Source organism: Bos grunniens, chromosome 1 (assembly GCF_055505025.1).
Source record: "Bos grunniens cultivar Pamir isolate PY7600 chromosome 1, Bosgru_T2T1.0, whole genome shotgun sequence".
Lineage (NCBI taxonomy): Eukaryota > Metazoa > Chordata > Mammalia > Artiodactyla > Bovidae > Bos > Bos grunniens.
The window spans coordinates 135193385-135218725 of NC_141165.1; the positions used below are offsets into that span (position 1 = coordinate 135193385).

At 38.2% G+C, this 25341-nt stretch overlaps 1 long non-coding RNA gene across 1 annotated transcript; it reads right to left on the bottom strand.

Moving 5' to 3' along the window:
* Positions 1-2901: 2901 nt before the first annotated feature.
* LOC147380227 (uncharacterized) lies at positions 2902-24787 on the bottom strand. Its single transcript, XR_015167478.1, has 4 exons — positions 24768-24787; positions 24202-24322; positions 11744-14136; positions 2902-7901 (listed from the first exon to the last, which is right to left on the bottom strand). It is a non-coding gene; the product is annotated as an uncharacterized LOC147380227 (long non-coding RNA).
* Between the last annotated feature and the right edge of the window lie 554 nt (positions 24788-25341).

Consider the following 25341-nt stretch of genomic DNA (forward strand, 5'->3'; position numbering starts at 1 on the left):
TATCTGCCTCCAGGGAACAGGGCAGAGGATGATCAATCTGTAGTGGTGCTTAGAAGAAATGGAGTAGCCATCATAGTCAACAAAAGAGTCCAGAATGCAGTACTTGGATGCAACCTCAAAAATGACAGAATAATCTCTGTCCGTTTCCAAGGCAAACCATTCAATATCACAGTAATCCAAGTCTATGCCCCGACCAGAAATGCTGAAGAAGCTGAAGTCGAGCAGTTCTATGAGTGAGTGAAAGTCTCTCAGTCGTGTCCAACTCTTTGCGACCCTATGGACTATACAGTCCATGGAATTCTCCAGGCCAGAATACTAGAGTGGGTAGCTTTTTCCTTCTCCAAGGGATCTTCCCAACTCAGGGATAGAACCCAGTTCTCCCGCATTGCAGGCAGATTCTTTACCAGCTGAGCCACAAGGGAAGCCCAAGTGGTTCTATGAAGACTTACAAAACCTTCTAGAACTAATACCCAAAAAAGATGTCCTCTTCGTCATAGGGGAATGGAATGGAAAAGTAGGAAGTCAAGAGCTACCCGAAGTAACAGGAAAATTTGGCCTTGAAGTACAAAAGAAAGCTGATTAAAGGCTAACAGAGTTTTGCCAAGAGAGCACACTTGTCATAGCAAACACCCTCTTCCAACAACACAAGAGAAGACTCTACACATGGACATCACCAGATGGTCAATACCAAATTCAGATTGATTAAATTCTTTGCAGATGAAGAGGGAGAATCTCTATACAGTCAGCAAAAACAAGACCAGGAGCTGACTGTGACTCAGATCATGAACTCCTTATTGCCAAATTTAGACTTAAATTGAAGTAGGGAAAGCCATTAGACCATTCAGGTATAACCTAAATCAAATCCCTTGAGATTATGCAATGGAAGTGTGAAATAGTTTCAAGGGATTAGATCTGATAGAGTGCCTGAAGAACTGTGGATGGAGGTTCATGACACTGTACAGGAGGCAGTGATCAAGACCATCCCCAAGAAAAAGAAATGCAAAAAGGCAAAATGGTTGTCTGACTAGATGAGTAAAGAAGGGAAGTAAAAGGCAAAGGAGAAAAGGCAATATATATCCATTTGAATGCAGAGTTCCAAAGAATAGCAAGGAGAGATAAGAAAGCCTTCCTCAGTGATCAGTGCAAAGAAATAGAGGAAAACAATAGACTGGGAAAGACTAGAGATCTGTTCAAGAAAATTAGAGATACCAAGGGAATATTTCATGCAAAGAAAAGTACAATAAAGGACAGAAATTGTATGGACCTAACAGAAGCAGAAGATATTAAGAAGAGGTGGCAAGAATACACAGAACTATACAGAAATGATCTTCATGACCCAAATAATCACGATAGTTTGATCGCTCACCTAGAGCCAGACATTCTGGAATGTGAAGTCAAGTGGGCTTTAGCAAGCATCACTACGAATAAAGCTAGTGGAGGTGGTGGAATTCCAGTGGAGCTATTTCAAATCCTAAAAGATGATGCTGTGAAAGTGCTTCACTCAATATGCCAGCAAGTCTGAAAAATTCAGCAGTGGCCACAGGACTGGAAAAGGTCAGTTTTCATTCCAATCCCAAAGAAAGTCAATGCCAAAGAAAGTTCAGACTACCTCACAATTGCACTCATCTCACACACTAGCAAAGTAATGATCAAAATTCAACAAGCCAGGCTTCAACAGTGCAAGAAAGTGAACATCCAGATGTTCAAGCTGGATTTAGAAAAGGTAGAGGAACCAGAGACCAAATTGCCAACGTCTGTTGGATCATTGAAAAAGCAAGAAAAGTTCCAGAAAAAGCATCTACTTTTGCTTTATTGACTAAGCCAAAGCTTATGACTATGTGGATCACAACAAACTGTGGAAAACTCTTCAAGAGATGGGAATACTAGACCATCTTACTTGCCTCCTGAGAAATCTGTATGCAGGTCAAGAAGCAACAGTTAGAACTGGACATGGAACAACAGACTGGTTCCAAATTGGAAAAGGAGTATGTCAAGGCTGTATATTGTCACCCTGCTTATTTAACTTATATGCAGAGTACATCATGCAAAATTCCAGGCTGGCTGAAGTACAAGCTGGAATCAAGACTGCCGGGTGAAGTATCAGTAACCTCAGATATGCAGATGACACCACCCTTATGGCAGAAAGTGAAGAGGAACTAAAGAGCCTCTTGATGAAAATGAAAGAGGAGAGTGAAAAAGCTGGCTTAAAACTCAACATTCAGAAAACTAACATCATGGTATCTGGTCCCATCACTTCATGGCAAATAGATGGGAAAATAATGGAAACAGTGACAGACTTCATTTTGGGGGGGCTCCAAAATCACTGCAGATGGTGACTGCAGACATGAAATTAAAAGACGCTTACTCCTTGGAAGGAAAACTATGACCAACCTAGATAACTTATTATAAAGCAGAGACATTACTTGGCTGACAAAGGACTGTCTAGACAAAGCTATGGTTTTTCCAGTAGCCATGTATGGATGTGAGAGTTGGACTATAAAGAAAACTGAGCACCAAAGAATTGATGCTTTTGAACTGTGGTGTTGGAGAAGACTCTTGAGAGTCCTTTGGACTGCAAGAAGATCCAACCAGTCAATCCTAAAGGAAATCAATCCTTAATATTCATTGGAAGGACTGATGCTGAAGCTGAAACTCCAATACTTTTGCCACCTGATCCGAAGAACTGACTCATTTGAAAAGACCCTGATGCTGGAAAGATTGAAGATGGGAAGAGAAGGGAACGGCAGAGGATGAGCTGGTTGGATGGCATCACTGACACGATGTACATGAGTCTGAGAAGCTCCAGGAGTTGGTGATGGACAGGGAAGCCTGGCGTGCTGCAATCCATGTGGTGGCAAAGAGTCGGACACGACTGAATGACTGAACTGAACTGACTGCAAGTTCAAAATTTCTTGAAGATTCATACTTTATTTAGACAAATCGTTTAAATTTTATATCACACTGCATATCATGGTATTGTTAAGTTAGAATAAAAGTATCTGAAATCTTTTAACAGTTAATTTACTTATCTTCTTTTCCCCCAAATCCCCATGTAAATCAGTACAACAGAAAGAAGCTGTAGGCTCATCTTGAGGTTTCAGAAACCCAAGTCCCAGTTTGGGAAACATGACACTAATGTTCTGTATTACCTGTATTACCCTGACAATTGAAGTTTCATTTTCTCAGGGTTAAACAAAATCCTAACATAATTTTGTACAATGGGTATTGAACCTGAAATTACTGACTTCAAAATGCTTATAGATATCTTGCTTGCCTCCTCTGTCAGGACCCAATGGTTATTTGAAAAATTATAGGAGGTCAGTTTCAATTTATCTTGAGATTTCAATTGGATAACACAAAAATGCCACAATTTTCCCTCTAGTTCGCTCTCTGGTATATTGTTATATACTATCAGTGAAGTTATTGAGCCTACATTTATGAAATGCCCCCCCTCCCTGCAAGAAGGTAAAAAACAAGTAAAACTTTTTGCAAATCAAACAGGATGGGAAGATGGTTTGGAGCTATGTTCCCAAATGGATCAGAATCTGCTTATTAGTTATGGAGGCCTTTCACACACTCTCAAATTCCTGCAAAAACATAATACTCTTTTAAAATGTCACATTACATGGCCATTCATTAACTTTTATACTATTATTCAAGCCCATCATTTCAGAAAGTCCTTCCCAAACGGTTCAGGGTGAAACTAGTTTCTCTATCATTTAAATCATCAAACCAGACTATACTCCTTTGCTCTTAATTTAATTTTAATTTATATCTGGTTGGAAGCCTATCATCCAAATCTCCCCAGCCTGCCAGGAAGTTTTCAAAAATAAAATTTTAATTGGGCATGGGGGTGGATGCAGAGCCAGCAGTGGCCCACCTAAACATCAGGGATCACATTTTACAGGTCTTGAGAAAAAATAGTGGTGAGAAGGGAAGTAGGAAAGGACAATAAAGAGAAGAAAAACATGTTTTGTTTAGACTTTATTCCCTGTGTATAAAACTCAAGACTCAAACATATTTTCAGTTTAGTGCTTAAAGGAGAAAACTAAAAGAAGCCCCCTGCTGGCCACTCTAATTTCTCCCCTATTGGCTCAAAAAGAAAAAAAAAGGAGAGAGAGAGACAGACAGGGAGAAAGACCTCTTTCTCTACCTGTATTTAAGATATCATTTAATCTTCTATCATTATTTTTTATGTATCATATCTCTCTTTAATTGAAATAAATGCATTCATACCAACATATATTCCTAAAGACAACTTGGTATTTTGTCTTTCCTTGATCATAGGAAAAAAAATTAGTCTTAAATGTATTGTTTTAAAATTGCACTTAAAACTATTTCACTAGCAGATTCCTTTTTGTTCTTCATACCATATCAGGGCATAAAATTTGGGCTAATTATCTCAAACTCACAGAGGTCTTTAAAAATAATATAGTAAATCAGAGTTTTATTCAAAATTACTTATTATAACTGTCTTTTGTCCTGTTCTAGAAAATTAAGGTACTATGCATGGCAAAAGTCTCCTGGTTGTGTGTTTCATGCTATAACCTGAATCTATGAGGAAGTCACCCCATAGACTATTCTTTAGAAAATAGAACTTCTTGGGGCAGAATGACCCAAGTTGCCCAGGAATGTAAATTAAAATGATTGAGTATTTCTCTTTCCATAAAACAAATATTTTACTACATTGTGTACTATAATAACCTTTCTCACATACAACATAGAAATATTAACATCCATCATATATAATTAAATGCTCAAAGCCTATTTGTAAAGCAAAATCTGCAGTAGAATGACATCACTTACATTTAGTTATCGTTTCAAAAGAAAGTGTGATTAATAGAAACAGAAGGATTCTCCTAGAGAGCTCGTGTCCTGTAACAGTGACATTTATATTAGAACAAACTACATATATAACATTTGTCTTTATTTTGCTCCAGATCAACCTAGCTGAATGTTTTTTTTTTAAATTTTATTTTATTTTTAAACTTTACAATATTGTATTGGTTTTGCCAAATATCAAAATGAATCCATCACAGGTATACATGTGCTGCCCATCCTGAACCCTCCTCCCTCCTCCCTCCCCATACCATCCCGCTGGGTCATCCCAGTGCACCAGCCCCGAGCATCCAGTATCGTGCATCGAACCTGGACTGGCGACTCGTTTCATACATGATAGTATACATGTTTCAATGCCATTCTCCCAAATCTTCCCACCCTCTCCCTCTGCAACAGAGTCCATAAGACTGTTCTATACATCAGTGTCTCTTTTGCTGTCTCGTACACAGGGTTATTGTTACCATCTTCCTAAATTCCATATATATGTGTTAGTATACTGTATTGGTGTTTTTCTTTCTGGCTTACTTCACTCTGTATAATAGGCTCCAGTTTCATCCACCTCATTAGAACGGATTCAAATGAATTCTTTTTAATGGCTGAGTAATACTCCATTGTGTATATGTACCACAGCTTTCTTATCCATTCATCTGCTGATGGACATCTAGGTTGCTTCCATGTCCTGGCTATTATAAACAGTGCTGCGATGAACATTGGGGTACACGTGTCTCTTTCCCTTCTGGTTTCCTCAGTGTGTGTGTCCAGCAGTGGGATTGCTGGATCATAAGGTAGTTCTATTTCCAGTTTTTTAAGGAATCTCCACACTGTTCTCCATAGTGGCTGTACTAGTTTGCATTCCCACCAACAGTGTAAGAGGGTTCCCTTTTCTCCACACCCTCTCCAGCATTTATTGCTTGTAGACTTTTGGATCGCAGCCATTCTGACTGGCATGAAATGGTACCTCATAGTGATTTTGATTTGTATTTCTCTGATAATGAGTGATGTTGAGCATCTTTTCATGTGTTTGTTAGCCATCTGTATGTCTTCTTTGGAGAAATGTCTATTTAGTTCTTGGCCCATTTTTTGATTGGGTCATTTATTTTTCTGGAATTGAGGTGTAGGAGTTGCTTGTATATTTTTGAGATTAGTTGTTTGTCAGTTGCTTCATTTGCTATTATTTTCTCCCATTCTGAAGGCTGTCTTTTGACCTTGCTAATAGTTTCCTTTGTTGTGCAGAAGCTTTTAAGTTTAATTAGGTCCCATTTGTTTATTTTTGCTTTTATTTCCAATATTCTGGGAAGTGGGTCATAGAGTATCCTGCTGTGATGTATGTCGGAGAGCGTTTTGCCTATGTTCTCCTCTAGGAGTTTTATAGTTTCTGGTCTTACGTTTAGATCTTTAATCCATTTTGAGTTTATTTTTGTGTATGGTGTTAGAAAGTGTTCTAGTTTCATTCTTTTACAAGTGGTTGACCAGTTTTCCCAGCACCACTTGTTGAAGAGATTGTCTTTAATCCATTGTATATTCTTGCCTCCTTTGTCAAAGATAAGGTGTCCATATGTGTGTGGATTTATCTCTGGGCTTTCTATTTTGTTCCATTGATCTATATTTCTGTCTTTGTGCCAGTACCATACTGTCTTGATCAGAGCAGAAAAAGAAATAAAAGGAATCCAAATTGGAAAAGAAGAAGTAAAACCTAGCTGAATGTTTGGGCACATGCGACAACTGTAGAGAGATGGACAGCTTCTTTGGTATTGACTTGGCTTTTGTAGAAGCTTTCGCTTCCTTGACTAACCCTTTTCTCATTTCTACCGTCTTAACTTTGGGGACGTGCATACATAGCTGGGCCATTTGCCATGCTCTCTGTTAGATCAGGGACAAGCAGACTACTCATAGCCCAGTTCATGATTCAGTTTTAAGAACATTACGATTCTACATAATACCCTTGACCTCTCAGAGCTGGTGATGTGAGCATAAAGGTTGCCAGGACACCATAAACTTGTCCTGAGACAGAGTCCAATCAACAACTTTATGACAGTCCTTCTGGACGGTTTGACCTAATACCTACAAGCTGGTCATGAGACAGTCAGGGGGTTGGAAATGTATCGCTTGACTGGGTTTTCAGATTGATAAAAAGAGAGTAAGCAACTGTGCTATCCAGAAGGTTCCAAAGTCTCAGGGTCATTTAGAGTCAAGTACAGCAGCTCCCCTTCCTAAGTCCGGGAGTTCTCCCACCAACCAGTGCCCAGGAGAGGGGAGTTTCCCTAATTTAAACAAGAAAGCCCACAGCCTGCTCAGCTAAGAGCCAAATGAAAAGGCAAGGTTGCTCAAGAATCATGAGACAGTTGGAAAACCCCTGTGGCTGGCACCCGTTATAACAGAATCTGCACATTAAATCAGGGAGGATTCATTTGGGCTTCCAGTTTTGATAGAAAATAATGATTTCTCTCCTACATTTGTTGTCTGTTGGTTTATGAAGATCAAAGTTCTTTCTCTGGCCTGATTGCACCCCTGTTCTTTCTTTATTTATGTCCTGAAAATAAAGCTCATTTATTCTTAGTTTATAGCAGCCATTTTCTTATTTAGAGACTATACTATTAGCTAATATAACCTATGAAAAATTTTTTATGGGAGTAGAATTGATTTACACTGTTGCGTCAGCATCTGCTGTACAGCAAAGGGAATTAGTTATACGTATATCCATTCTTTTTTAGATTCTTTTCCCATTAGGTCATTCCAGAGTATGGAACAGAGTTCCTGTGCTATACACAGTAAGTCCTTTTTTTATATACAAAACAGATAACTCCTGCTCTTTTAACAGCTGGACAAGTCATTGCAACTTTCCATTACAGAGATGCTCCTGATGGGGGCAATATTGCACCTGGTCAGGCGATGATTTTCCTCTTCCTGGCTGCGGCTTCCCTGTGCATGACACCATGGTCTTCACAGACAGGACTTCTCTGTCCTTAAAAGGAAAAAGGCCAGCACACTTGAGAGTTGGATTGAGTCAGTGAACTAACCCTGAGAAGCACTAGGTTCGTCTTTAATGGTTCCTGTTTACTTTCCTGAGGAGAGATTATGAGAAGGAAATAAGATCACATTTTGAAGTATTTTCATAATGCAAGTTATTACTGAAACCAAATACTCTTTTGAATCAAACAACCTTAAAGTGATGTACAATTCTAATATCTATTTAATTAATCAAAATTTTTCTTAATAAATAATAAAATATATTCTATTTGTGTTTTAGAGAGGACATATATTGCATATACTCATAAATATTTAAATACAGGGAACCTGCTTGGCATAGAAAATTTTAAACTTTTCAGAAGTCTTCATTATACTGGAAATTTTTGAAGGGAAATAGAATTTTAACAGCTTTTTACTTAATCATAGAAAAAATAAAATTATTTTCTAAATTCTGAAGGAAAAAGATATATTAGGTTATAGATTGCAAATGCTTGTCTCATTTCAGACCTCTTGTGACATCTTATGACAACATTGCCTACCTTAGTAACTGTGGAGTATTAGGAATCTTGCGAAATAGTACAAAGCATGAGAAAAATTTTATATTTTCATGTATACAAATATATGTATATATGTGAGGACTACACAGAGAAAATCTAATAAACCTGTATCAGTATCCATGTTTTAATATTGATTGGAATAGCTTAGGAGTTTATATTAATAAAAATATATCCTGATTTTCTAAAGTTTTAATAATTATATATATACACATATACATTACTAAGGAGAATGCCATGTGACAATTGAATTATACAACTGCAAGCCAGGGAACACCAAAGTTGGCCAGCAAGCCATAAGAGGCTGGAAAGAGACAAGGGTTTCCATAGAGGTTGCAGAGTTCCATACAGGTTTCAAACTTCCTTTGTGGTTGCTATAATCTGAATATTTCTATCCCCTAAAATTCATGTGTTGAAATCTTCATTCCCAAAGATGATAGTATTAGTAGGTGTGGCCTTTGGGGCTTAGTTTTAGGTGAGAAGTTACAATGCTGCACAGATGTGATATAAAATATATATATTTTATATATTAAATACAGCTCCAATAAACTTTTAAAAATTATTTTAATATGACAAACTGTTTTAAAATTATATAGGTGAGAATTGCCAAAATAGTTCTAAGAAGAATCCTGAGAACAGGATATTTTTCATAGTAACAGTTACAGTAAAAAGATACAGTAATGAAAACAGTATCCAGAATAGACAATTCAGTGGGACAGAAAAACATGTACAGCAAAGGGCTCAAATATTTATAAAATTGTAGTAAAGGATAAAGTTGGAATTATAAATTATTGAGGAAACATGTTGCTGTTCAACGAATTGTGCTAGGAAAACGGTTCAAGTTTTGGGATACAACATATAGTAAAATAAATTCCAGGAGAACTAAGTAGATAGATGTAGAAAAATGACTATGTGAGAAAACAAGAGAAAATATAGATAGCTATTGGGCTTCCCTGGTGGCTCATGGTAAAGAATCTGCCTGCAATGCAGAAGAGCCGAGTTCTATCCCTGGGTTGGAAAGATCCCCTGGAGAAGGGAATGGCTACCCACTCCAGTATTCTTGCCTGGAGAATTCCATGGACAGAGAAGCTTGGTGGGCTACAGTTGATGGGTCGCAAAGAGTCGGACACGACTGAGTGACCTACACTTTCACACTTTCATTTATATGTGATATTATCATGAGAAGCCTTATCTAAGTTTTAATGCAAAGTAAGAAATTTCAAGGCAATATTTCGCAGTGTGATTCATTAATTACTTCATTTAAAGTCAGCTGGGTTATTGCTGAAATGGTTGCCAGAGCCATACCAAAAGATTATTGAAAAATATTCCCTGATAGTAGAGCCCAGAAATCCGTGTTTTAGTGAAAATACTAAGAGATCGTGATGCACATTAAATTTGAGAATCATTTCCAGGCAGGATAAGATCGATAGATTTACTACAGTTGTGAAAATTTCTATAAAGTAAATACACAAAATCAAGAGTCAAAAGAAAACCTGGCAGGGGACTTGGCTGGTGGTCCTCTAGTTAAGAATCCACGTTGTAATGCAGGCGACACAGGTTCAATCCCTGGTCGAGGAACTAAGATCCCACCCACATGCTGCAGGACAGCTAAGTCTGCAGGCAGCAACTACCGAACCCACCCACCACAGTTAGTGTCTGTGCATGGCAACAAAATATCTTACATGACTCAACAAAGATTGGCATGCCACAACCAAGACCCAATACAGACAAATATAAAGCAAACCTGGCAAAAATAAACTGCAGTGTTATATGACAAACAGTTGAATAATAATAAATCAACAGAAAAACAAATTACTAAGGAAACTTTTCATGGAGTGACTCCATGAAAAGAAAAACAGGCAAAAATGGGAATAGACAATTCCAAATGGAGAAAAAGTCTAATAAACACACACACAGTCAATTCTCAGTTGCAAAATGAAACCAGATTCAGACTCCTTTACAAATTGAGAAAGATGTTTTTAAGTATAATGACTAGTGCTGGCAAATGAACTTGTCCCTCTCAAATATCACGTAAGAGTTTCATGTGATACAATATTGCTGGAGAGCTATTCAGCAATATGAATCAAGTATCAAAAATTATTGACATCTTCTGACCTAGTAATTTTCCTCTTTGGGAATTATGCTGAGAAAATAATTAGACCTGCACCAAATATTTATGCACAAAGATGAGTAAATGAAAACAAGGATAAATCCATGGTCTCATATAAAACAATGAAAAATGAAAACAACAGTAATTCCCCAAATTATTTTTCTGAAAAATTTTCACAATAAAATTTTAAGTACAAAAAAACATGATGTAATATTTCTCAGATATATAATTCCAAGCTTGAGAAATATATATATATAAATATGTGTTATATATATTTAGAAATAAACATATATATTTTATATATATTTAGAAAAAGTACTGTCAAAATTCCCTGGTGGCATAGAGGGTAAAGAGTCTCCCTGCAATGCGGGAGACCTGAGTTCCATCCCTGAGTCAGGAAGATCTCCTGGAGAAGAAAATGGCAACCCACTCCAGTATTCTTGCCTGGAAAATCCCATGGACAGAGGAGCCTGGCAGGCTACAGTATTCTTGCCTGGAAAATTCCATGGAAGAAGAAGGAGCCTGGTGGGCTACAATAGAGTCAGACAGAACTGAACGATTTCACATTCACTTCCACTTGCTTTCACTCTCAAAAATGCTTCTCAGAGAGTTTTAATAATATACTATAGTTTCAATTTTCTTCATTTTTTCTCCATTTTTCAAGTTTCCTGCAAAAGAAATATCTTACCTTATAGATTTGAAACTAAAAGAGGAGTGGTTAGAATATTTTCTCAAACAACACTGGTATATCATATTTTCGCTTTCATTTAGGCTGTTTAAGCCATAAACGAACATATGCATGGAACTGGCCTTGTTTTTCTAATGACTAGTGCCTTTTGGAGGGTCAAAAATTCAGATAGTGCTAGGGACTAAATTGTATCATTCAAAAATTGACCTGTTGCAATCATATTCCCCAAACTGGCTATGTTTGGAGATAGTCTTCCGGAGGACTTCAGTTCAGTTCAGTTCAGTTCAGTCGCTCAGTCATGCACACCAGACTTCCCTATCCATCACCAACTCCCAGAGTTTACTCAAACTCATGTCCATTGAGTTGGTGATACCATCCTACCATCTCATCCTCTTCAGAAGGAAATTAAGCTCAAGTATTAGGTGGGACCCTAATCTGATAGGACTGGTAGCTTTATAAGAAGAGGAAGAAATCTCTCTCTCTCTTTTTCTCTCCAAGCTTACACACTAAAAGAAGGCCAAGTGAGCACACAGTCAGGAGGCAGCCCCATACAACCTAAAGAAGAGGCCTCAGAATGAAACCTACCTTGACGGCACCTTGATCTTGAGCCTTCCAGCCTCCAGATCTGTGGGAAATAAATTTCTGTTGTGTAAACCATGCAATCTGTGACATTTTGTTATGGCAGCCTAAGCAGACTAATACAGGCAGTTTTATCAATCTCATCATCCTGTTTGGTTTTGAACAAGTCTGTCAGTTTCAAGGTTCAAATCTACTTACCAAGAAGCATGATGTAACACTTCCGTGGATAGTAATAAAAGTGTACTTAAAAAAAAAATCATGAAAAATCATCTTGCAAAGAGAGGGATTAATTAGAAGCAAACAGCATTCCTTTGGGTATGTAACTGCATGCTTGCTAAGTTACATCCAACTCTTAGTGACCCTATGGAACATAGCCCATCAAGCTCCTCTGTCCATGGGCTTCTCCAGGAAAGAATACTGGAGTGGGTTGCTGTGCCTTTCTCCAAGGAATTTTCTCGATCCAGGGGTCAAAGCCGTGTCTCATATCTCCATCTCCTGCATTGGCAGGCAAGTTCTTTACCACTAATGCCACCTGGGAAGCCCCCTTTTTACCAACAATGTATTGAATCTTTGGATATTGAATATTGGATTTAGACCTCATTACAAATGAATTAACAATTCAATATTTATGTTTTAGCTTGCATTGGAGCAGGAAAAGGAAGAAAAAAGATTTCAAACACATAAGTTTCAGATCTAAACTCTCTTGTAAAATCATTATCACCATTGTCTTGACGTTTAAATTTTCCATTTTTGATACATATTTTTGTTTTATTTTACAAAAAAGAAATAGTCTGTTATTTCTACTTTATTATATACTTCATGTGAGAATAAATAAAACTATCATAAAACTTTGATCTACTCATTAGGAGAAATATGAATAACATTTTAAAAGCTGAACGACTACCCTTTCATCCTGCCTTTCTAAACAATCACCTTTTTCTCAGTGATTTACTGATAATGAAGACTAGATCCATGGAGAAACATATGTACTCAGAGATACACATATACATGTTCTTTATATTTATTAATATAAATCCATGTATATTTGTGTATATGTAATATGTTATACATATATATATAATTTTTATCTGCTTGGTTTAGGGGCCAAGATTCTACTCACTTTTCAGAAAACTCTAGGAAGTATTTAATTTTAGAAAGGCATATAGAACAGGACAGCTCAGAATGGACTAGTCGCTTCCAAGTGCCAAATAGCCACTATGGATAGAAGATACCCTATTTGTATCTTTTCTGGTGGCTTAGTGGTAAAGAGAAGGCAATGGCACCCCACTCCAGTACTCTTGCCTGGCAAATCCCATGGACAGAGGAGCCTGGTAGGCTGCAGTCCATGGGGTCGCTAAGAGTCAGACACGACTGAGCAACCTCACTTTCACATTTCACTTTCATGCATTGGAGAAGGAAATGGCAACCCACTCCAGTGTTCTTCCCTGGAACGCCCCTGGTGGGCTGCCATCTCTGGGGTCGCACAGAGTTGGACACGACTGAAGTGACTTAGCAGCAGCAGCAGTGGTAAAGAACCTGCCTGGCAATGCAGGAGACATTGCAGGAGATGCGGTTCAATCTCTGGGTCAGGGAGATCCCCTGGAGGAGGGCATGGCAACCCACTCCAGTGCGATTCTTGCCTGGAGAATCCCGTGGACAGAGGAGCCTGGCAGGTTACAGTCCACGGGGTTGTAAAAAGAGTTGGAAATGACTGAGTGACTAAACAACACCACCAACATTAAGGACATATGCATGTACTTGCAATTTTCTGTACATTTTCAATTTTTCAAAATAAAAAGTTTAAGCGAAAAGACATGTAGAAATATTCCAATCACATTCCTTCAGTTTCAAATAGTTTACTCTTTTTAATCCCTGCAGTGTGTTGGTCACTCGGTCGTGTCTGACTCTTTGCGACGCCATGGACTGTAGCCCACCGGGCCCCTCTGCCCATGCAGAGGACTTTAATGTTTAATCCACTAGCATTTTTGCTTTTTGAGCAGTGGTATCCCCTTGGACCATATTATGGTCTTTCTATTTTTTGCATAGTTTCGTGGCTCTTAAAAAATGATATCACATGTAATAAGCAAACTAATCACTGGTGACACTAAAATGGGAAAGGGGTCCTTGGCATGGCTCAAAAAGTCCTGTATATAATTTTTAAATCAAAGCTACGATTTGTGGTCCAGTGAGCAAGATGGTGTCTTGCTAGATTGCTCTGCTGATGAGAACTTGTCATTCTTGTCATGAACCAGAATCACCATTTCTGCACTTTGGTTCTGGGAGGCAGACGTCTTCTCTGACCTCATCCGTGTCCTCTGACAAGGAGACAAATTTCAGCTTGTCCAAGAAAAGATACCCTCTGCTGCTCGTTGCTTGGGAGGGAAAACACAGACTTCTTCCTAGGAGACAATGAAATAAGAATTGAGTCCCAAAGAATATATAAAGACTCTTCATTTTCTTCCAAGTTGTCCACTTTATTGGCATATAATTGTTGATAGTAGTCTCTTATGATCCTTTGTATTTCTGTGTTGTCTGTTGTGATCTCTCCATTTTCATTTCTAATTTTATTGATTTGATTTTTCTCCCTTTGTTTCTTGATGAGTCTGGCTAATGGTTTGCCAATTTTATTTATCCTTTCAAAGAACCAGCTTTTGGTTTTGTTGATTTTTGCTATAGTCTCTTTTGTTTCTTTTGCATTTATTTCTGCTCTAATTTTTAAGATTTCTTTCCTTCTACTAACCCTGGGATTCTTCATTTCTTCCTTTTCTAGTTGCTTTAGGTGTAGAGTTAGGTTATTTATTTGACTTTTTTCTTGTTTCTTGAGGTGTTCCTGTATTGCTATGAACTTTCCCCTTAGGACTGCTTTTACCGTGTCCCACAGGTTTTGGGTTGTTGTGTTTTCATTTTCATTCATTTCTATGCAAATTTTGATTTCTTTTTTGATTTCTTCTGTGATTTGTTGGTTATTCAGCAGCGTGTTGTTCAGCCTCCATATGTTGGAATTTTTAATAGTTTTTCTCCTGTAATTGAGATCTAATCTTACTGCATTGTGGTCAGAAAAGATGCTTGGAATGATTTCTATTTTTTTGAATTTACCAAGGCTAGCTTTATGGCCCAGGATGTGATCTAGCCTGGAGAAGGTTCCATGTGTGCTTGAGAAAAAGGTGAAATTCATTGTTTTGGGATGAAATGTCCTATAGCTATCAATTAGGTCTAACTGGTCTATTGTATCATTTAAAGTCTGTGTTTCCTTGTTAATTTTCTGTTTAGTTGATCTATCCATAGGTGTGAGTGGGGTATTAAAGTCTCCCACTATTATTGTGTTATTGTTAATTTCTCCTTTCATACTTGTTAGCATTTGTCTTACATACTGCGGTGCTCCCATGTTGGGTGCATATATATTTATAATTGTTATATATAAATTCTTAGAAAAGTACAACTTTCCAAAACTGGACCAGGAAGAAATAGAAAATCTTAACAGACCCATCACAAGCACGGAAATTGAAACTGTAATCAAGAATCTTCCAGCAAACAAAAGCCCAGGTCCAGACGGCTTCACAGCTGAATTCTACCAAAAAATTTAGAGAACAGCTAACACCTATCCTGCTCAAACTCGTCCAAAAAATTGCAGAGGAAGGTAAACTTCCAAATTCATTCTATGAGGCCACCATCACCCTAATACCAAAACCTGACAAAGATCCCACAAAAAAAGAAAACTACAGGCCAATATCACTGATGAACATAGGTGCAAAAATCCTTAACAAAATTCTAGCAATCAGAATCCAACAACACATTAAAAAGATCATACACCATGACCAAGTGGGCTTTATCCCAAGGATGCAAGGATTCTTCAATATACGCAAATCAATCAATGTAATACACCACATTAACAAATTGAAAAATAAAAACCATATGATTATCTCAATAGATGCAGAGAAAGCCTTTGACAAAATTCAACATCCATTTATGATAAAAACTCTTCAGAAAGCAGGAATAGAAGGAACATACCTCAACATAATAAAAGCTATATATGACAAACCCACAGCAAACATTATCCTCAATGGTGAAAAATTGAAAGCATTTCCTCTAAAGTCAGGAACAAGACAAGGGTGCCTACTTTCACCATTACTATTCAACATAGTTTTGGAAGTTTTGGCCACAGCAATCAGAGCAGAAAAAGAAATACAAGGAATCCAAATTGGAAAAGAAGAAGTAAAACTCTCACTATTTGCAGATGACATGATCCTCTACATAGAAAACCCTAAAGACTCCACCAGAAAATTACTAGAAATAATCAAAGACTATAGTAAAGTTGCAGGATATAAAATCAACACACAGAAATCCCTTGCATTCCTATACACTAATAATGAGAAAACAGAAAGAGAAATTAAGGAAACAATTCCATTCACCATTGCAATGGAAAGAATAAAATACTTAGGAATATATCTACCTAAAGAAACTAAAGACCTATATATATTAAAAAAAAAAAAGTTTAAATAAAAACTAAAAAAAAAAAAAATATATATATATATATGAAACTAGTATCAGACTGACATGCTATATGCTTTAAAGAGGTTGAGACAAAGTGCTGAGGCAGCACAGGAGAGGGAAAGAGCAGATCTAGCAAGACTAAGAATGTAGCATTGGTGCTGAAGGATAGTTAGAATTAGGCAAGCTGTGATGAGTTGGGGACTGAGATAGGGAAGGGAAAAGTCATGTTAAAAAAAAAAAAATCCAAGCAAGCTTCCTTATAGATATCAAAAATTTTATTCTAAAATTCATATGGGAAGGCAAAGGAATAGAATAGTGAAAACAATTTTGAAAAAGGACAAATTTGGAGGAAACCAATCACGACAAGGTAATATTGGCAAAAGGATAGTCACATTGATCAATGGAACAGCATAGAGAGCCCAGAGATAGACTCAGGCAAATAGAGTCAACCAATTTTTGACAAAAGGACAAAGGCAATTCTTTGAAGAAAGGACAGTGGTTTCAACCGTGGTTCTGGAATAGTTGGATTTACATTAAAAAAAAAAAGAAAGAAAAACTACACAGAAGGTGGAATCAACGTTCCCATTTTATAGATGAGGAAACTGAGGCCCAGAAAAAAAAAAAAAAGACTCTTCATTTTCAACTGGTCAGCCTTTCATTTTTAGCCTGAATGCAGCCTTGCCCTGAGAGATGGGGGGGGGGGGGGGAGGGCGGTGACAAGCGGCTGAATTTCCCCTTCTTGCTCAAGCAGTCATTTATTCTGACAACAGCATCTTTTCAGTAATAAGAAATCAGTTCTAATTTCCCCAGTTTACTTAACAAAAATATGGACTACTTGTTGATAGGACTGCTACATTTCTTGTGTGCATGTGTGATCTAAAATGCTAAGTTTGGGGGATGGGGAAAAACACAGAGAAACAGCTTTTACTGGGGGAGAAAATATTTGTAGCAGTAAAGCAGCTACTCTAATTTGAATAGAACAAAGCCATCTTGAACTTCTTGTTCTTTTCAAGTACCTTTCCAGCATACCTGAGTTCTCACAGTCCTGGAGAATCATTTGAAACAAGAAAACTTTGTGATTGTTTTAAAACTTCAAAACTCCTGCCAGGATTGGCTCTAAATATCAGAGAGGTCCTTGTGGAAGAAGACCTAAAGATATCTTGTAAAACCGGCTATGAGCTGCATAGGCAGAGCTTTAAGATAAAAGTTAAGGACAAAAACTTATTTTAGCTCCTCAAACAAAGGAAGGAAGAAAGACACTTTGTTCCTGATTCAGAAAAAAATGTTATTTAAGTGTAATGAAATTTATGAGCAGATAACACTCTATTAGTGAGTCTTTATAAATTTTATCACTATTCTCAATTAAGAATATGTAAAATACTGGTGTTGCTTAGTCGTGTCCGACTCTGCAGTGCCATGGACTGCAGCTCACCAGGCTCCTCTAGGTCAATGTGTAAGTGTATTTAGTTCCCAGCTTGAAGTTTAAAGATAATCCCTGCATACTCTCTATTTATATCTTTTAAAATTGAATATAATATTTATTCAGGTTATTTTTTTCTGATTCAATCTTCAGTGAAGAAAAATATAATTTTCTTCCTGGGGAATCAGAGATTTCACACTAGCTTTAATAAAATCAATTTCATCACTAGATATAGAATATTTCCCTAAGGGTCACAAAAAACTGACGTTGATTCATCTTCGTCAAAACAGAGAAGTTGTTAAAGGAAAGAACTGATATGAGAGTTCTTCCCACTAACTGAATGAACACAGAGGAATGAATAAGATGAACTGTACGTATAAACATACATAGAGTCCTTTTCTCCTCGTCTGTCTCTTGCTCTGCTCTCTCCTCAGAACTGTCGGCAAGAGCAGACATACTGAGAAGTCAACTCAGCTGAGTGATACTGAAACTTGAAGGAAAAAGAAACTTGATGTGCAAATATACTATTGTTCAACAGCTTTGCAGGTGATTTTATTACCTTAAGACATCATGGTTTCTGTCTCCTCTCTCTGTGTCATTTCTCTGTCATTGTCTTTCTCTCACACACTCATCCAGAGGGGCACACATATTGATACCTGGTGGGGAATTTCTTAAAGTTATTTCTTCTCCAAACCGAGAAAAGTCAAAGACCCGGCTCCATTAAATGAATAATCACTTCTTAATATTTAAAATGAACAATCTGGGAGAGCAATTTAAATGAATATGAGGATTCTACCAAAGTAATACAGTTGACCCTTGAACAACACAGGTTTGAGCTGTACGGGTCCACTTATGAATGGATCTTTTTTAAAAATAAATACGTACTACAGTACTACAGTAGCTCAGTTGGTAAAGAATCTGCCTGCAATGCAGGAGACCCAGGTTTGATCCCTGTGTTGGGAAGATCCTTGGAGAAGGAAATGGCAACCCTTTCCGGTATTCTTGCCTAGAAAATCCTTGGTACAGAGAAGCCTGGTGGGCTACAGTCCATGGGGTTCACAAGAAATAGGACATGACTTAGCAACTAAGCCACTACCACAGTGCTACATGATCCATGCTGGTTGAGTTTGTGGATGTAGAGCCCTGAATAGGGAAGGCCAGCTGTGAAGTTATATTCAGATTTTCAATGGAGAGGGTTTGGGCCCCCCTAAGTCTATAGAGTTTAAGGGGACACATAAGAAGCCTTCTTTTTCACTTCCCCTTGCCAAAAACAGACATGGGAAGCATGGCACACATGCGCAAAATTTTAATGCAATAATTCTAGTTTCCACTTTGTCCCAATAAATGTAGACATAACAACTTTAATCTAGCTCTTCATTCTGTGTACCAAATTCAAACATTCTACCAAAAATCTTCAGGCATTTTCTGACTAAAAACATCGTTTTCTCCCTTAAGGCTAAGTTAGCCCTATGGGTAAATAGGAAACTTGTAAAACTGGTTCTACTAGCAAACTATAAAACTTTCATGCCCTATTTACCACATTAGAAAAGAGCAACGTTCTCCTTTTTTCTCATTCTCGTTTTAGCCTGAACACATGGCTTTTTCTGAAGCTCTGCCAGGTTCAGGTCAGATACTATTAGGGCAGTGATGACTGTGGGTTAAGGCACATACTCCCCCCATGGTTTCACCTGTGAGAGCCCTTTAAAGTCTCTATCTGGCCCTGTTCTCATGTGAATGCATTTGTGTGAGCAATCTCTGGACGATATTAAGTAGTTGTATCAACAATAAGTGTTGGTGATGCTTATCTCTCTATTTCTCTGGATTCTAGCACGCGAGACTTTTGAGATGACCTACTAAGATAAAATCTAAGTGACACATGTTACAGAAAAAAGGCACAATTTGACTGGAAAAGACTTAAGAAGTAAACGTGAAGGTTACTTTCTGCAACACTAGCAATCCAGTGAGACTGCTCTCCTAGTGCTTATTTTAGAACCCTGGCTAAATTCTTGGTGTTTGACTCACTGGAACAGAGTGAATCAAACACAAGGAATTTAGAATTTATTAGCTGGTAAGATCCCATGAGTTTAGAATACTCAATGAAGACTATATGTATTTTTTAAAAAAGGTGGTGGGGGGGGTGTTTCTGTTCAATTAAAATTTTTAATTGAATTATAGCTGATTTATAATGCTTTATTAATTTCTGTCACAAAGTGACTCACAAATATATTCTTTTCCATTATGGTTTATCATGGGATATTGAATATAGTTGCCTATACAGAAGGGCTTTGTTGTTTATCCATTTGATAAACTTACATCTGCTAAACCCAATCTCCAGCTCCGTACTTCCCCCAGCTGCCTCCCTCTTTGGTTCAAAAAAACGTTTTTAGTTCACTCATTTCTGAGGAAGTGAAAACATCTCGGTAGTTCAACTCTTGCCCTACACTGCCTCCCTCACCTTTGACCTACCTATCTTTCATCCTCCTCTCCTGTGCTCCTAACCTTTTTCCTCCCCATCAAATATATGATGGAGAGAGGGTGAAAAGTCAGGACTTGATCATTTTCAGTCTCATCATCAGCCCTGACCTAAATGCTCTTGAAGGTTTTCCTAGTCAGATCAAGTAGCTGTCCATATTATTTAAACTACTAAACAAATATCCCTGAAAATGTAGTGGTTGAAATAAAAGACAAGTGAATTTATCTTTTAACTAACAATCTGAGAAGGAAAGGAGATAGTGGGGAGACCCCGCTCCACTCAGTCATGCAGGAACCCCACCCAGAATGAGACTAATCCTTCCATCTTCAACACGTGGTTCTTAAGGTCCATCCTGTCATCACCATTTCAGTCCATGGGAAAGAAAAATAAAAGCTGTAGAAGTGAGCGTGCAAGTTTTCAAGGCAAGTCTTGAATGGTATCTATCACTTTTGCTCACACTCTCTGGAGAGAGCTTAGTGTTAGGGTCACAACCAGCTGCAGAGGAAGCAGGAAAATACAGTCATTGGCTGGAAAGCTTCATCCCAGTTATGACATGATCTTACTTCAGAAGCAGTGGAGCGCAGATTGGGGTGGACAACTTGTAATCTCTACCACACCTTTCTAGGTGGCACTAGTGATAAAGAACCCACCTGCCAATGCAGGAGATGTAAGCAACGCAGGTTCGATCCCTGGGTCGGGAAGATCCCTGAAGCGGGAAAGGCACCACTTCAGTAGTCTTGGGAAATCCCATGGATAGAGGAGCCCGGTGGGCTACAGTCCATAGGGTCACAAAGAGTTGAACACAGCAGAGAGTGTGAGCACGGCACAGGGTAAGATGCAGAATCAAGAATCAATTGTTCTGGGCCCTTTGCCCATTGGCTCCTGCCAATGCAGGAGATGTAAGAAACACAGGTTCGATCCCTGGGTCGGGAAGATCCCTGAAGCGGGAAAGGCACCACTTCAGTTGTCTTGCTCGGGAAATCCTATGGACAGAGGAGCCCGGTGGGCTACAGTCCATAGGGTCACAAAGAGTTTAACACAGCAGAGAGTGTGAGCACGGCACAGAGTAAGATGCAGGTTCAAGAATCAATTGTTCTGGGCCCTTTGCAGAGCAAAGTATTCCTATATATTATTCATCTGTAATGAGAATGTATTTTCTTGATCTCATAAATTAGTGTATACTCTTATTTCCTAGATGAGTTATGAGAGTAAAATAAGAAAATATATCTGAAAGCTGTTTGGAAAAGATAAAAATATTTATATTTTTAGTGTCTAATACTAACATTATATTTTAGTCTATATTTAGTCTAACACTATATTTTAGTGTTAGAAATTAAATTAAATTATTATTTCATTGGACTATTACTCAGTTATAAAAAATAACAAAATAACACCATTTTCAGCAATATGGATGGACCTAGAGATTATCAATGGCACCCCACTCCAGTACTCTTGCCTGGAAAATCCCATGGACGGAGGGGCCTGGGATGCTGCAGTCCATGGGGTCACTAGGAGTCAGACACGACTGAGCAACTTCATTTTCACTTTTCACTTTCATGCATTGGAGAAGGAAATGGCAACCTACTCCAGTGTTCTTCCCTGGAGAATCCCAGGGATAGGGGAGGCTGGTGGGCTGCCGTCTCTGGGGTCGCACAGAGTCGGACACGACTGAAGTGACTTAGCAGCAGCAGCAGAGATTATCATACTAAGTAAAGTCAGACAAAGACAAATACCACATGATATCATTTACATGTGGAATCTAAAATATGATACAAATGAACTTATTTATGAAATAGAAATAGATGCACAAACACAGAGAACTCACTTGTGGTTGTCAAATAGCGGGGTGGGAGGGAGGGATGGATTTGGAGTTGGGGATTAACAGATATGCACTACTGTATATAAAATAAATAAGCAACAAGCTCCTACTGTACATCATAGGAAACTATTTTCAATATCTTGTAGTAACCTATAATGGAAAAGGATGTGAAAAAGAATATATATATACATATATATACACACAGACACACACACACACACATATATATATATGTACACATAAATGAATCAGTCTGCCGTATACCAAAACATTGTAAATCAACTATACTTCAATATAAAAAATATCATTCCTTCATTGTTCAAATCTAAGAATGAGTTTGAACCTATGAAGCCAATGCCCAGCATTTCCACATTCAGATAAAACATGACTAACAGATAGACTGAAAAAAAGCAATCTTCAAACAGAGTCCAAACAGAAAGTATATAAGTAAGGGTTGAATATATATCACAGTTAAGCTAGGACACTTCTGTTGAAAATGGGTCTGAAATGTAAAGGCAGGTTTATCAATATAGATAGCAAATTTTATTCGAGTCAGTATCACAGCTCAGTGAACATCAAAACTGACTACACTTCTTGTAGCATCACTGAAGTTTGGAGGATCAATGAAGTTTGAAGGCAAAACATAAAATAAAAGCCTACAGAATGCTAAGAAAGACCCCCAGTGAATGGACATTGGGTAGAGAGTGTCAGAAGAAGACTCAAGTTTTGTCAAGGGAGTACAGGCAAAGTTGAAGGACAAATAAGAGACAGAGCACACCCCTTCAGTGGGATCACATAAAAATGCAAATCATGGCAGGATATAATATATTAGTTAGACTCTGTTTTTTAAGAAGTTTAAAATAAAGATAGAGAACTCCATGCCCAACCTCACATAATAACCCAGATCAATACTCTGACATGTCATGGAAAGAGAGACCAGCTAAGGTTAGGTAATGGAGGTGACCTGACCCATTGACCTTAGACAGTCAACGTTCTGCCATTAAATGTCAGATCAATTCCCAATGACTTAAACATTACCCAAAAGCCTCTAGTTTCCTGGAATCTTTAATAAAAAAAAGCAAACTTCAAACACTACCATTTTCAAGAGTCTAAGGAATTACTATCTACTATATTAGCTTAATCCATCTTGCTTGCTCAATTTTTAGAATTCTTGTCTCAATTGTTTTCTAACATTTACAAAGCAGTGCCTGCATTTTTAAAAACTCTATATTATTATCTTTAACTTATGTTTATATCTATCTTTTTATATTCAGGAAATAACTTTTCTTTCTGGGATCTTATAAACAACTTACCATAGACTGTCCATTTTCTCATACCACTGTTACCAGAATTATTCTTATATTGCAATTGCATGTGAAAAGGTTTTTCTCCCTTTAGGTCAAGGATGGCCCATGTTCAATTAATCTTTTATCCATATGATGCCTTGCATTTGTAGGTGGTGCTAGTGGTAAAGAACCCACTTGCCAATGCAGGAGGTATAAAAGACACAGGTTCGATCTCTGGGTCAGGAAGATCCCTTGGAGAAGGGCATGGCAACCCGCTCCAGTATTCTCGGGAGAATCCCATGGACAGAGGAGCCTGGAGGGCTACAGTGCAGGGGTCACAAAGAGTCGGACACAACCGAAGTGACTTAGCATGCACGCGGTACATAAATTAGCACAACTTTAGCCCAACTCCATTTCCCTCAACTCAAGGCAGTGCGAGGGAGATGAGAAGAAGGTCCATCTATATGGTACTATAAATTTGTGGGGGAAATTCCTAATTTTCCTCTTGGGGGTATGATGAACCAGTTTCTTTAATCCTTCACAAGGAACATCAAATCTAGTTTTCAATACTCTATCAAAGGTAAAGGTCGGAAAACATCTAGGGTATGCCCTATGCCTAGAAGTCCGTAATAAACAGTCATTTAGCGGTGATAATCCCAAGCTTACTCTTTTATATCTCAGGGATCACCCAACGATCCCTGTGTCCAAAGACTGACAGATCTTTTTGATGGGCATGATCCATGTTATTTGGATGACCAATTCAATGAATCAATGAGCCAACTGCCATCTCTAAACACCAGCAAATTTCCAGCTGGAATCTGGCAGCCTGAAGGTGTCACTTGCACTAGGTGTGACAAATTGTAATCTAAAAGAACACCTAATTTAGATCCTAGTCCACTTTTTTCAGAGCTGCTGGGGGAAAGAAGGGAGAAGATTACAGCTCTTTGCACTCCCAACATCCCCCATCCATTGTACCTGCTGTACAATTACTGCTGCCATGCTTGCCAAAGTGCCATTAAGGTTTCTGGAGCTCCTGGAACTTGGGTAGATATTCTACTTAATCACCAAAGATGACTTCTGCTTGCCAGCTGGGTGCCTCCAACCAAAGGAAAAATATCAGACAGATAAATGCAGATCTATTTTTTTTTTCTAAATGTATAGAGAAAGAAGACAGAGAACAAGGACTTTTTGGGAGACCTCTTGTGTGCTGGGTGAACTTCACCCTTGTTCATTTTTGCTCTTTTTTTTTAAGAGTAAAAAGTTCAGTAAGAACTTAAAAAAAAAAATGTTATCATCAATTCAAACAATCATGCCAAAAGAGGTCATATTGCCAGAAACAATAGGCAGCTGTAGAGAATCCATCAGGCTTCCACTGCCTCTGGGAGCAAGGTCTTCGTTTGTCAGCTGAGTTAGGATTGTTGGGAGAGGCAGCAAAGGTATTTAGTGCCCACTGCCCTCCCACTGACCTCAAGTGTGGCTGCAGCAGCTCAGAAATAGGGTGTGGGGCTTGGCCACACGTCACAGCACTCGGACTCTCCTACCTGCAGGGGGGTCTTTGGGCTTGTCTTGAGGTGAGTCTTCACTGCAGATAATTCACATACTGACTCATTTGGCACTGGAACTCTGGGTTGTGCTTGACTCTCTGTTCTTCTTCTGTTGCCTTAAGGTACAGATACTTTTAAAAAAGAAAAATGAGTAAATTTTAACAAACATTATCATCATCACCCTGAATTGAGCCATCAGTAATTTGCTCTAGCCCATCACTGAGAATAGAGACATAAACATTTTTTTTTAATTTCACAAGTACAACATTTCTTCTTTGCATTGTGATGTTTTCCATTGTAGGCAGAAGTAGGTGGCAGACAAAACCCAGCCCTTATTTCTTTCCTTTCTAGATGTTGATCAAAGTGTCAGTGAGGCAATATGACTTGTTTTATGATGACAGTCCCTGCTCTGCTTGGTGACCTGTGACCTCCCTCCTCAGGGGATCTTGAGGTTAACATGAAGGCACACCGGACATCTCCACAGGAATGTGGCAAGAATTAAGTGAATGTATGGGCCTTACCGAGCAGGGAAAACAAATGCGTAATTTTGCCCACCAAAAACCCCGAAGCA